This window comes from Rhagoletis zephyria, unplaced genomic scaffold (assembly GCF_001687245.7).
Source record: "Rhagoletis zephyria isolate East Lansing unplaced genomic scaffold, Rhagoletis_zephyria_1.1 Rzeph_scaffold_01111, whole genome shotgun sequence".
In the NCBI taxonomy this organism is placed as follows: domain Eukaryota; kingdom Metazoa; phylum Arthropoda; class Insecta; order Diptera; family Tephritidae; genus Rhagoletis; species Rhagoletis zephyria.
The window spans coordinates 101,515-112,104 of NW_016158195.1; positions in this window are offsets into that span (position 1 = coordinate 101,515).

Consider the following 10,590-nt stretch of genomic DNA (forward strand, 5'->3'; position numbering starts at 1 on the left):
TTTTTTTTTTGGGGGTTTTCTCCCTTTTTCACGGGATACTTTTTTAAATTTGTTTTATTTAACTTTTCTTCCTTTTTTGTGGGATACTTGTTTTTTTTATTTAATGGACTATGATATACCCTTTCGCACAAGGTTTACATATATCAAGTCCTCCTGGAACGTTACTAGCCGTACTTCCTTTCAGGCTGTTACTTCACGTTCTCCTGGCAGGATCGCCAATTAATTGTTTAAACACACATTTGGTGTTTTTAAAAAATATATCGGACAGCGTGTCCGTTTATTTCCGAATCTTTTCTCTTACTGGCTACTTTGACAATAATTTCTTATTTTATACCAATCTTAACTCTAACAAGAAATGCCGAAGCCGCATTTCTTGGAATTTTTTGTTTACATAAAATTCTCAAATGAAATTAAATTCCTTTTTAGTTTACAAATTCTTACAATGGTTTCATATTTCTGCATATGTGACAAATAAATGTGTCACATGCAACAGTTATTTATGTGTTTGCATTCTCAGCATTGGAATGCCATAAATATTACGACTTCTAATGAGTACCATTTAGGTACTTGAGTTTTATGATATCCATTTACATTTGCCGTTGTGTGGTCCAGTGAAGCTGGGCATTGATTTCTATTGAGTACCATTTAGGTACTTGAGTTTTAGGATATTTGTTTATATTTGCCGTTATGCGGCCTAGTGAAGCTGGGTGTTAACTTGCATTGTGCCCTTTTTGGGCCCTTACGGAAGCAGTCGGCACCTTAAGCACAATCGATTGATTTTCGGCACTATTTTTGAGCAACTCAATGCAACCCGGACCCGCAATTAAAAATATTTTTTTTCGTATATACTTAAACTGATAAATGATATAAACATAGAAATGCAAGCAGAAGAAGCTCGCATTCACATTCTGCATATATTCTTAAACAAATTTTTCATAGTATAAAATATGAAGAAAGGGAGGCAAAAACTTCCAGTTTATAGTTTTTTATGATAGTGTATGTATTTCATATTTTATTCAATTCTTGTTTAAAATTAAGGAAAAATTTCAGAAAATTATTAATTTTCTATGCAACGAACGCAAATCACCTGCAAAACTGCTAAACAATTATGGCCGGTGCTCAGCGCCAAACGCACTGGCCTACTACTGAGTCTAAATAAGCCCAATATTGGATTATTAGTATCCGTTATAACAGGACACTGCCTAATTGGCAAGAACGCCTATCGACTTGGCCTACGTTTACATGACTTCCGTAGAAGTTATCAAGATGAAGAGGAGGAGGAAACGATTCTGCACCTTTTGTGCCAATGCCCTGCTCTATCCAGACGAAGACTCTCCACTCTCGGTAGGCAATTCTTCGACAACTTGGAGGACCTTAGATGCGTCGAAATCAGGGATCTTCTAAAATTCGTTCAAAGTTCAAAATGTTTTTAGGAGGGATTGGGGGTTGCTGACCCAACATGCGGCATCACAATGGGTCCTGAGCCGAAGTGTGTCTTATAGACGATCGCGACAACCTAACCTAACCTAATGCAGCGAAGATAACGTTGAAATTATTGTGAATGTTTAAGACATTCAAAATAGTTCTGAAATAAATGTGGGAAAACATACTGAAGTCTGGCCACACCATATAAGGTATGAATGTGGGGTATACAGATATTTTTTTCTTTTAAACATGTGTTTTTATTTAACCCTCTAGTAGGCCAATTTTTTTATGAGTTGAAAAATTCAGGAATGGGTGATTTTAGCACGAGAAATCCAAAAATTATGTCCATTTCGATCTGTGACAGTAACTTTTTCCTACAGGGGAGAAAACCCAAGACCGCCTGGAGACGGGCTCGCCGATATACTTTGACGTATTTTCAGCTTCCACAAATGCAAACTGGGTTTTTATATGTCGGCAAGCCGGTCTGTAGACGGTCTGTGTTCGAAAGTAATTTTCTCCATTTTGAATGGTGACATAATTATAAAACTGATATCAAAATACGGTGCTTTTAACTACGAAATCCACGGAAACTTTTATATCAGAAAATTTTTCAAAAGAAAACATTTCTTTAATTACGAAATTACTAAATAGCAAGAAATAGTGAATTTTAACCGTGTCTTTCACAATCTGTAATTCAACTACCGATTAAAATAAAACGGATTAACATAACGGATTCAAATTTACTTCGCCGTAAGGGTACGATTTTTGTCTAATACCATGTTCTGACCGACAACGAAAACACTTTGAAAACGAGTTTTGGAATTGTGGGCTGAGGGCTGTTCACACCGGCTGTTAGTGTTCTTAATATTTTTATTGAGCTTTGTACCACGATTGTTTATTAGGAAAAATTGAAAAAGCAACAAAGTCTAAGCGGTAGAAGTTATAGCACTATTTCGGAGATCACCACATCTCCTCATCAGACTTCTTTTTCTTGACTTCAGCAGGGATCGAACCTGCGAATTCGATGTTCAAAGTCAGAAGCGTTAACCACTGAGCTATGTACATCCCGTAAACTCTTGTTGCTAATTCATTTTCCTTATTCAACCAACTACTATCAAGTGCAGNGTGTTTTCGTTGACATTTCTTGCATCCTCTCATTGCAGTTTTGCTACACAAAAACAAAACCAAAATGCTTTTCCCACATTTTCTTTTCATTAGCAACTTCTTACTTTCATTCTTATTTTACTTTGGCCAGCCAACTAACAATAAATACGAAATAGCGTATTAAAGATGATAAAATATGACTTCCACTTCGATAAATAATCGAAAAAGACTAGTGAAGACACCGATTGGAACGAGTGGAACGTGAGTTTTCAAGTAGTTTTCAGCGAAAAGTGGTTTTCGTTTGACAGATTTTACATGGACGAAAACATGTTTTAGGTCGAAAACTAGTTTTATCAACGAAAACATGTTTTCGATGTCGGTCAGAACATGGTATAAAGATCGTGCTTTACGAATATAGATACAAATTATTATAGGTGCACTAAAAAGGTGTTTAGTTAACGACCGTCTAGAGGCGGTACAGCCTACTAGACGATTAAACACATAAACGTATTTTTTTGTAAACTTACGTAGAACAATCCTGGCTAGGCAATCAGAAAGTATCAGTTTGATTGAACTGTTAGTTTCTTTTAAAGAAGATGTTTTATGTTCAATAGTTTTTTGTAGATTACAATTTTCCAATTAAATTCTTTACAATTTAATGTTAAATTTTGCCAAGATTTAAGAAAGAAAAGCTTTCGACTTTTGAGCTAAAGGCAGTAAACTCTGGCGATTCGAGTAACATTGTACCTATACCTACATATAAAATTATTTCCTGAAGGCTAGATGAAAAATGCAGAAGCCATCAATCGGGAATATAGATCATTACCTGAGAAATTAATTTAATGGGTTGATGTTTCCAAATGTATTTCATATCGCGCAGGGGACACTGTCTTTGTCACATTCTTAAGCTTGCGTTGGACGCATTTTTATACCCGAGCGCACTTGTGCTCAAGGGTATATTAACTTTGTTCACATAACGATTGTTTGTAACAGCCAAAACGAATCGAGATAGATATAGACAAATGTATACATAAATGCTCGGAATGAATAGAGAAGTCGATTAAGCCATGTCTGTCTGTCCGTCTGTCTGTCCGTCCGTGTACATGATAACTCGAGCAAAAATTGAGATATCTCAACGGAATTTTGTATGTAGGTTTCCATTCCATTCCATCAGAAAACTGCGATATTTTAGTAACTACTGAAGATTATTCACTCAAAATTGATATTTACAATACATTTTAGACGAAAAATAGGAATATTATAAATTTTTCGAAAATGGGCGTAGCTACGCCCACTTATGGTTACATGTGTATATCTTGGTAACCGCTGCACCAATTTCTTTCAAACTTGGCACAGTTGTTGGTCTGATACAGCATACCAAATGGCCGAAAGTTTTTAAAATCGGACAATAACAACGCTCACATCCCGTATAACGGTAGTTTAGAGAAATACAAAATTTCGATAAATCAGTAAATATTTAGCCTAATTTATTCAAAATTGATACTTTCAACTGTTCTTTATCAAGAAATACGTTTATGATAAACTTTTGGAAAATGGGCTTGGCACCGCCCACTTATGATCACATATATGTATCTCGGTAACCGTTCCACCAATTTGTACCAAACTCAGTATGGTTATTGTGCTTGCCACATAGAAGAAAAATGTTGAAAATTATTGAAATCGGTGTAAAATTACGGCCGCTTTTCATACGATGGTAAATTTCAGAAATGCTTGAAACTTCAATATTTCGAAATTTAAGGAGGCTTATTTACTCAAAATTGATACACCCCGGCTTACCACGTAGCGGCAGCTTTCGGAATGGTGAAAAACATATATTTAATACTTGCGCCGGGTATTTAATGTTTGGCTCCGCCCGAACTTTGACTTTCTTACTTGTTTCATTTAAAAATTGAATTAAAACCGAAAACAGGAATTAGTTGGCTATAAAGACGGTTGGACATTTATACTGCAAATACTCTACTGATGCTTTGTATTTTTACATTTCGTAATTCACGGTTAATGATTGAACGACGATTTTTGTTCATACGTATTTTTTTTTTTAACGACACAAGTACTTTCGGGTATGCAGTTTTATAGTCCATTCAATTTTGATAATATAAAATGGAAGTATGAAGTGTCTCAAATTCGCATTAATTTTTGGGAACTTTTTTCATTGAGGGTGTATCACTTTTTCTTCTATATAAAGCATACTCAAATTTTTTGTACATACAATTACGATATGTATAAAGAAACCACTTATACTTGCACTTTATTATCCTAAAATTGAATGGACTATAAACTGCATATCTGAAAGTTTTCTAAAAATCCTGCCAACAAAGTTTTAATTTGAATTAAAATCTTTTGTAGAAAGTTTGAAACTTTGATTTTTATGGTTTTGGTTGTTGAATTAACTATATTTTTATAAAAAAGCCAAAGTACCACAAATAGTTATTAAATTGTCAAAATTTGTCAATATGTTGCGCTGCTATTTTTGTGAAGTGTTCTGCATCTCATATGCATAATGTATCTATGTATGTACACTTTGTTACGTTTTGTTTTGTAAAGTTATATTTTCCCAATAATTTTTGTGATAGTTCATTAAGACAGTGAAATACTTCTTAATATTGTTCCATTTGCTAAAATAAATATAGAAATATGGGGTACTGGTCTGCAATTAAATACATTTATAAAAAAACATAGAGTATGCATAAAATAATGTGAACATATATAAAAAAGGATCTTTCCATTGAGCGTATCCTTCATAAGAGAAAGAATGCTTATAAGAAAGGGTTTCCATGAAGTTCTGTGTTTCTAATATGCAGTAAGTATTATGTATATAAAGGAAATGGTACCTCTCTCACATTGACCCGCATTTAGGCACATTTTTTCGGAAAAATTTGGTATAATTTAAATTTTGATTTTCCATCGCTGGAATATACTAAAACTTATGAATGCTTTCCACTTTTACCAACATTACACGCAGTGCACGGGCTTTACTACTTTATTAGTAGATCTACCAACTTTTCAGATGTATTTTATTTTCTACCATTTTTACCAACAAAGGCTAGAAATCTACCGATATTTTCCGGAAACAAAAGAGATTTAAATTAACGCAGTGTATGCATATTTTGTCACCGAACACACCTAAAATAAAAATAAAAAGTTAACTCTGACCATAACCAATTTAAAAGTGAAATTGTTTGAGCTTCTTTCTAAATTAATACATCAATCAATAATCAAATTCGAAACGAAAATCTTTTTGAAATAATCTCAATGAGATTACGGGATTTGATAACGAGCTCGCTTTTTCAATTTAAAATGTATTTGAGAGAAAACAGCTGTCATTTTATTTCATTCGATTCGAATCGAGTTTCATTCGATCACGGATGCCATGACTGGGGTCCAGTATTATGTGTACGTTTTTTGTTGAATGTTTTATTGGCGTGAAATACATTTTTTGTTCTTTTATAGAAAAAAAGACAATTATCCCAACCTTATAGCAGGAGTACAGAATCAAAAATTATACCAACTACGCATAATTAAAGTAAGAATTACACAAACACATCATTTTGACATTAAGAACCACTGAGGCGAAAATCCAGCTGCTCCGATAATACCACCTTATTTCTTTTAAAAAATCAACCAACTTTTTTTGTGTAAAACCTACCAATATTAATTTTTTCGAAGTCCGTGCACTGATAACTCGAGAGGGAATAACTTCTTATAGCACTTTTCTTTAAGTAAATTGATTTTTTTGAGTTATAGTTTTTTAGTAAATGTACGTAGACATACATATCACGGAAGAGAGATAGGGAGATTCGGTGGGGCCACCCCAACTTATTCTGTTTAAGGGCTTACTAAAGTTTGCAGCGTGTGTTCACCAGTAGGTGCGGGTGCAAGCGGGTGTCTGAATTGGAGCGAGCGGCTCGCTATATAAACATGTATTCGGTTGCGAAACCACCCCCGTCCCAGCAATGGGTTGGGAGCTGGGTTTAGAACCCGTCACGTAAAAACAACTTCGAGTGAAGAAATTCAACATATCCTCGGGTTAGGAAGCAAATTTGGTGTTGGATTTGTGGGGGGGAGAGACACTTCGTCGCCGAGTCTGTCGTTCAGCCAGGTGGACGAACGTCCAGCTACAATCCGTATCAAGGCGATATTCTGCGCCCATGCCCGACGAAAGAGAAGGACGAGGCATCCAAGGATCTCTCCTATAAGCGCTTGGAGAGCACATACGAGCGCTGCCCCCGCCATGATGTCAATATCGTGCTTGGCGACTTCAATGCCCGGGTGGGCAAAGAAGGGTTCTTTGGCGCCACTGTCGGAAAATTCAGCCTCCACGACGAAACGTCCAACAACGGACTGAGGCTGATCGACTTCGCCGGGGCCGGAAAAATGGTGGTATGCAGTACTAGGTTCAAGCATAAAAAGATCCATCAAGCTAAGTGGCTGTCTTCATATCGAAAACGAGAAACCAAATCGATCGCGTTGTGATGACGGAAGGCATACTTCCTGTGTTTAAGATAAACGTACACTCCGAGGGCCAAATAGCGACCATCTTGTTGCAGCCGAACCACGCAGCTGCCTCTGTGCAGCAAAAAATGAGCGCCAAAAAATCCAAGGATAGCTTAACGTCGAAAAGCTGCAGTCACAACAGCCACCGAAGAATTAATCGGAGCGGTACCTTGAATACGATCCGATCGGGCCCAACGCGAGGGATGTGGGACCGTTATAGGGAACTAAAGAGGAAAGCGAGGAGTATTTGGCGCGTTCATTAGACGAAGCTATTTAGCTCAACTTCTACGAAACTTCTGGCAACTCTTGAACCCAACAGTTACGTCTTAGAAACGGCTTGATCAATATGATGTCCAGTGAACAGCTGATGAGTGATGCAATAAGCAGAGATAGTTGCGCCGATAATATTTCCAATTCAACGCTGAGCTGCCGCTGTGTTGAAAAAGTCGTTGAATGTTATAATGAATTAAACAGTGTACAATGTATAATGAATTAAACAGTGTACAATTATCTTAATCTTATTAATTATCTTAATATACACATATTTAAAAACGTAGTATTATTAAAAAATATTTTAGTTACTTTATCACATAACGATTATAAAATTGAATAAATTCGTTTGCAGCTGCCACCTAACAAAGCGGCGTTATATTTAATATAAACGGCGTAAGTATTTTCGATCAGCTGTTTAGGCTAACCCAGCACGTTGAGTTCAGGTAGCGAAACATTTTTGCAATCGAAAAATTGGCGGAGAGTTGCCAACTGTTGAGCTGAGCGGAACTACTCAACTGTGCGTTTCTAAGACGAACAGTCAACGGTCAGACAACAGCTACGTCTTATGAACGCGCCCAATAAGAAGAGAGAGGCCGAAATACGTGAGTGCGAGTTGGCCGACAAGAAAAAACACCCGAAAATTTTACTATAGAGTTCGGTGACTTACGGAAAGTTTTAAGACCTGTGGCCTATTTCATAAATCGACAGTGATAATTTTCTAACGACATGCATTTTCCATGCTGTCAGTGACAATTCGACAGTTTGGTGGGTGTCTTGTTTCAAAAAAACAATTGTCACCACCTCTTAAATTCCATGAGAAATTCCATTGAAAAAGTGACAAATTGTCATTGTCGGGTTTTAAAATTGTCGTTGACAAAATTGTTGCCAGCCATATGAAATTTATATGTAAATCATATGTAATAATAGCATTTGCATTGTTTTAGTTTTAAGAAATATTCAAATTATTGAAAAGTAATTAAATGCGTGCAATTACCATATAAATAAATTTACAACTCTCCTGTGAAAGCTTCCCGACCGAGCTATTTGGTTTTGTAATGGCGACAATTGTCAGCACAATTGTCTACAATATTCCACATTACCACTGTCGCTTTACAAAAATTTTCACAGTTGCCTACAAATGTATATGAAACAGGAAAAATGTCGCCAACAATTCTGGCAGTGAAATTTTATAGAAAAATCGACAATTGTCGCACCTGTCACTTTTATGAAATAGGCCCCTGGCCGAACTCTTTTAAGAACAACAATGACGACCCAGTTACTGATGTCCATAACGTTCTTAATTTATGGAGGGAACACTTTTTTGAATGGTAGCAATACTGAAAGCGGTGAAGAAGACGAACCCGAGCCCCCAGTCGCTGATGACGGAGTCGATGTTCCAACACCTGACTATGACGAGGTGNCCCATGCTGACGATCTGGCGATTTCCGTTAAAGGAAGAATGTTAAATATATATAGGACTCATATTAGATAGGAGTCTTACATGCAAACCTAANAAGAGAGGGGACCCCGCTATTCGCACCAAATACCGCGGGACCAGCCTTCTAAGCATTGGTTACAAGGTTTTATCGAGCGTATTGTGTGAAAGACTGAAGCTCACCGTCAACAAACTGATCGGCTCAATCCGTGTGGTTTTAGACTTGGCAAATCCACCGTAGACTAGGTATTCACAATACGCCAAATCTTGGAAAAATCCCGCGAGAAATGGATCCAGCTAAGGTCTTTACCCAAGACCCCACAACGCGTGTGGAGCTGGACGGATTGGTTAATCACGTAACTAAAGCCATGCTTTTTAGCAGCCGGATATCCGGTTGTTCACTATAGAGGGCAAACAAAACCATCTTGGTGGACAAAATATTTATCGTCGTTGGTTGAATTTAAAAGGACACTGTTCAACAAGGCTAAAGCCACGAGAACTTTCGAAGACTGGAAAGCCTACAAGGCTGACTTTAAAAGATACGAAAAATCAATTAGAGCTGCGAAACGTGAATCCGGGAACAACTATTGCAAGTGAACAGAGGAAGCAACTGAAGTCGTCATTTAAACTGGGCTCTCTTAAGGGTCAACGGAATACATGGACTACGACAAGCAAGAAATCATTACGTCTCCTCCTAGACATAACCTTCCCAGGCAACAAGCCGGTCTATTATAATGACTCCGCTAATGATGGGATGAAATCTTCTCTAGGTAATCGAGTGATTACATATGCGAAAGTGGAATGGGCTATTAAAACTTTTGGTCCATATACATAAATCACCGGAACTTTATGGTATTTACCCGGCAGAGGCGCCTTTAACAACATTAATGCAAGCGCTTCGGGTGCCTTAGAAGATTTTTTTGTTGACCGTAACGTGGCTGCTCTCATTGAAACTTTACTAGTCAGGCGGAGGATAACGGCTAAGCGAGGCACTGCCCATGCTGACGATCTGGCGATTTCCGTTAAAGGAAGAATGTTAAATATATAGGACTCATATTAGATAGGAGCCTTACATGCAAACCTAATAAAGAGGACAGAGTTAAAAAAGCCAACATTACATTGTACACATACAAACAAGCGGCCGGAACCAGATGGGGACTAACATCCCGTATTACATATTGGATTTATACTTCTGTAGTCTGGCCTATACTTCTATATGGAATACTTGTATGATGGCCATCAACTCAAAATACAAGTTACCTAAATCTCCTGAGCAACAGAATTTACCCGGCAGAGGCGCCTTTAACAACATTAATGCAAGCGCCATTTCGGGTGCCTTAGAAGATTTTTTTGTTGACCATAACGTGGCTGCTCTGATTGAAACTTTACTAGTCAGGCGGAGGATAACGGCTAAGCGAGGCACTGCCCATGCTGACGATCTGGCGATTTCCGTTAAAGGAAGAATGTTAAATATATAGGACTCATATTAGATAGGAGCCTTACATGCAAACCTAATAAAGAGGACAGAGTTAAAAAAGCCAACATTACATTGTACACATACAAACAAGCGGCCGGAACCAGATGGGGACTAACATCCCGTATTACATATTGGATTTATACTTCTGTAGTCTGGCCTATACTTCTATATGGAATACTTGTATGATGGCCATCAACTCAAAATACAAGTTACCTAAATCTCCTGAGTAAGGTCCAAAGAACAGCATTTTTATGTATCTCGGGTGCTTTAAGGTCCATCCCAAACAAAGCAACAGAAGTGTTAACCAATTTGCCTGCTGTAAATCTGGTAGGAAAACACGAGGGTGCAGTTTCGGCGCTCA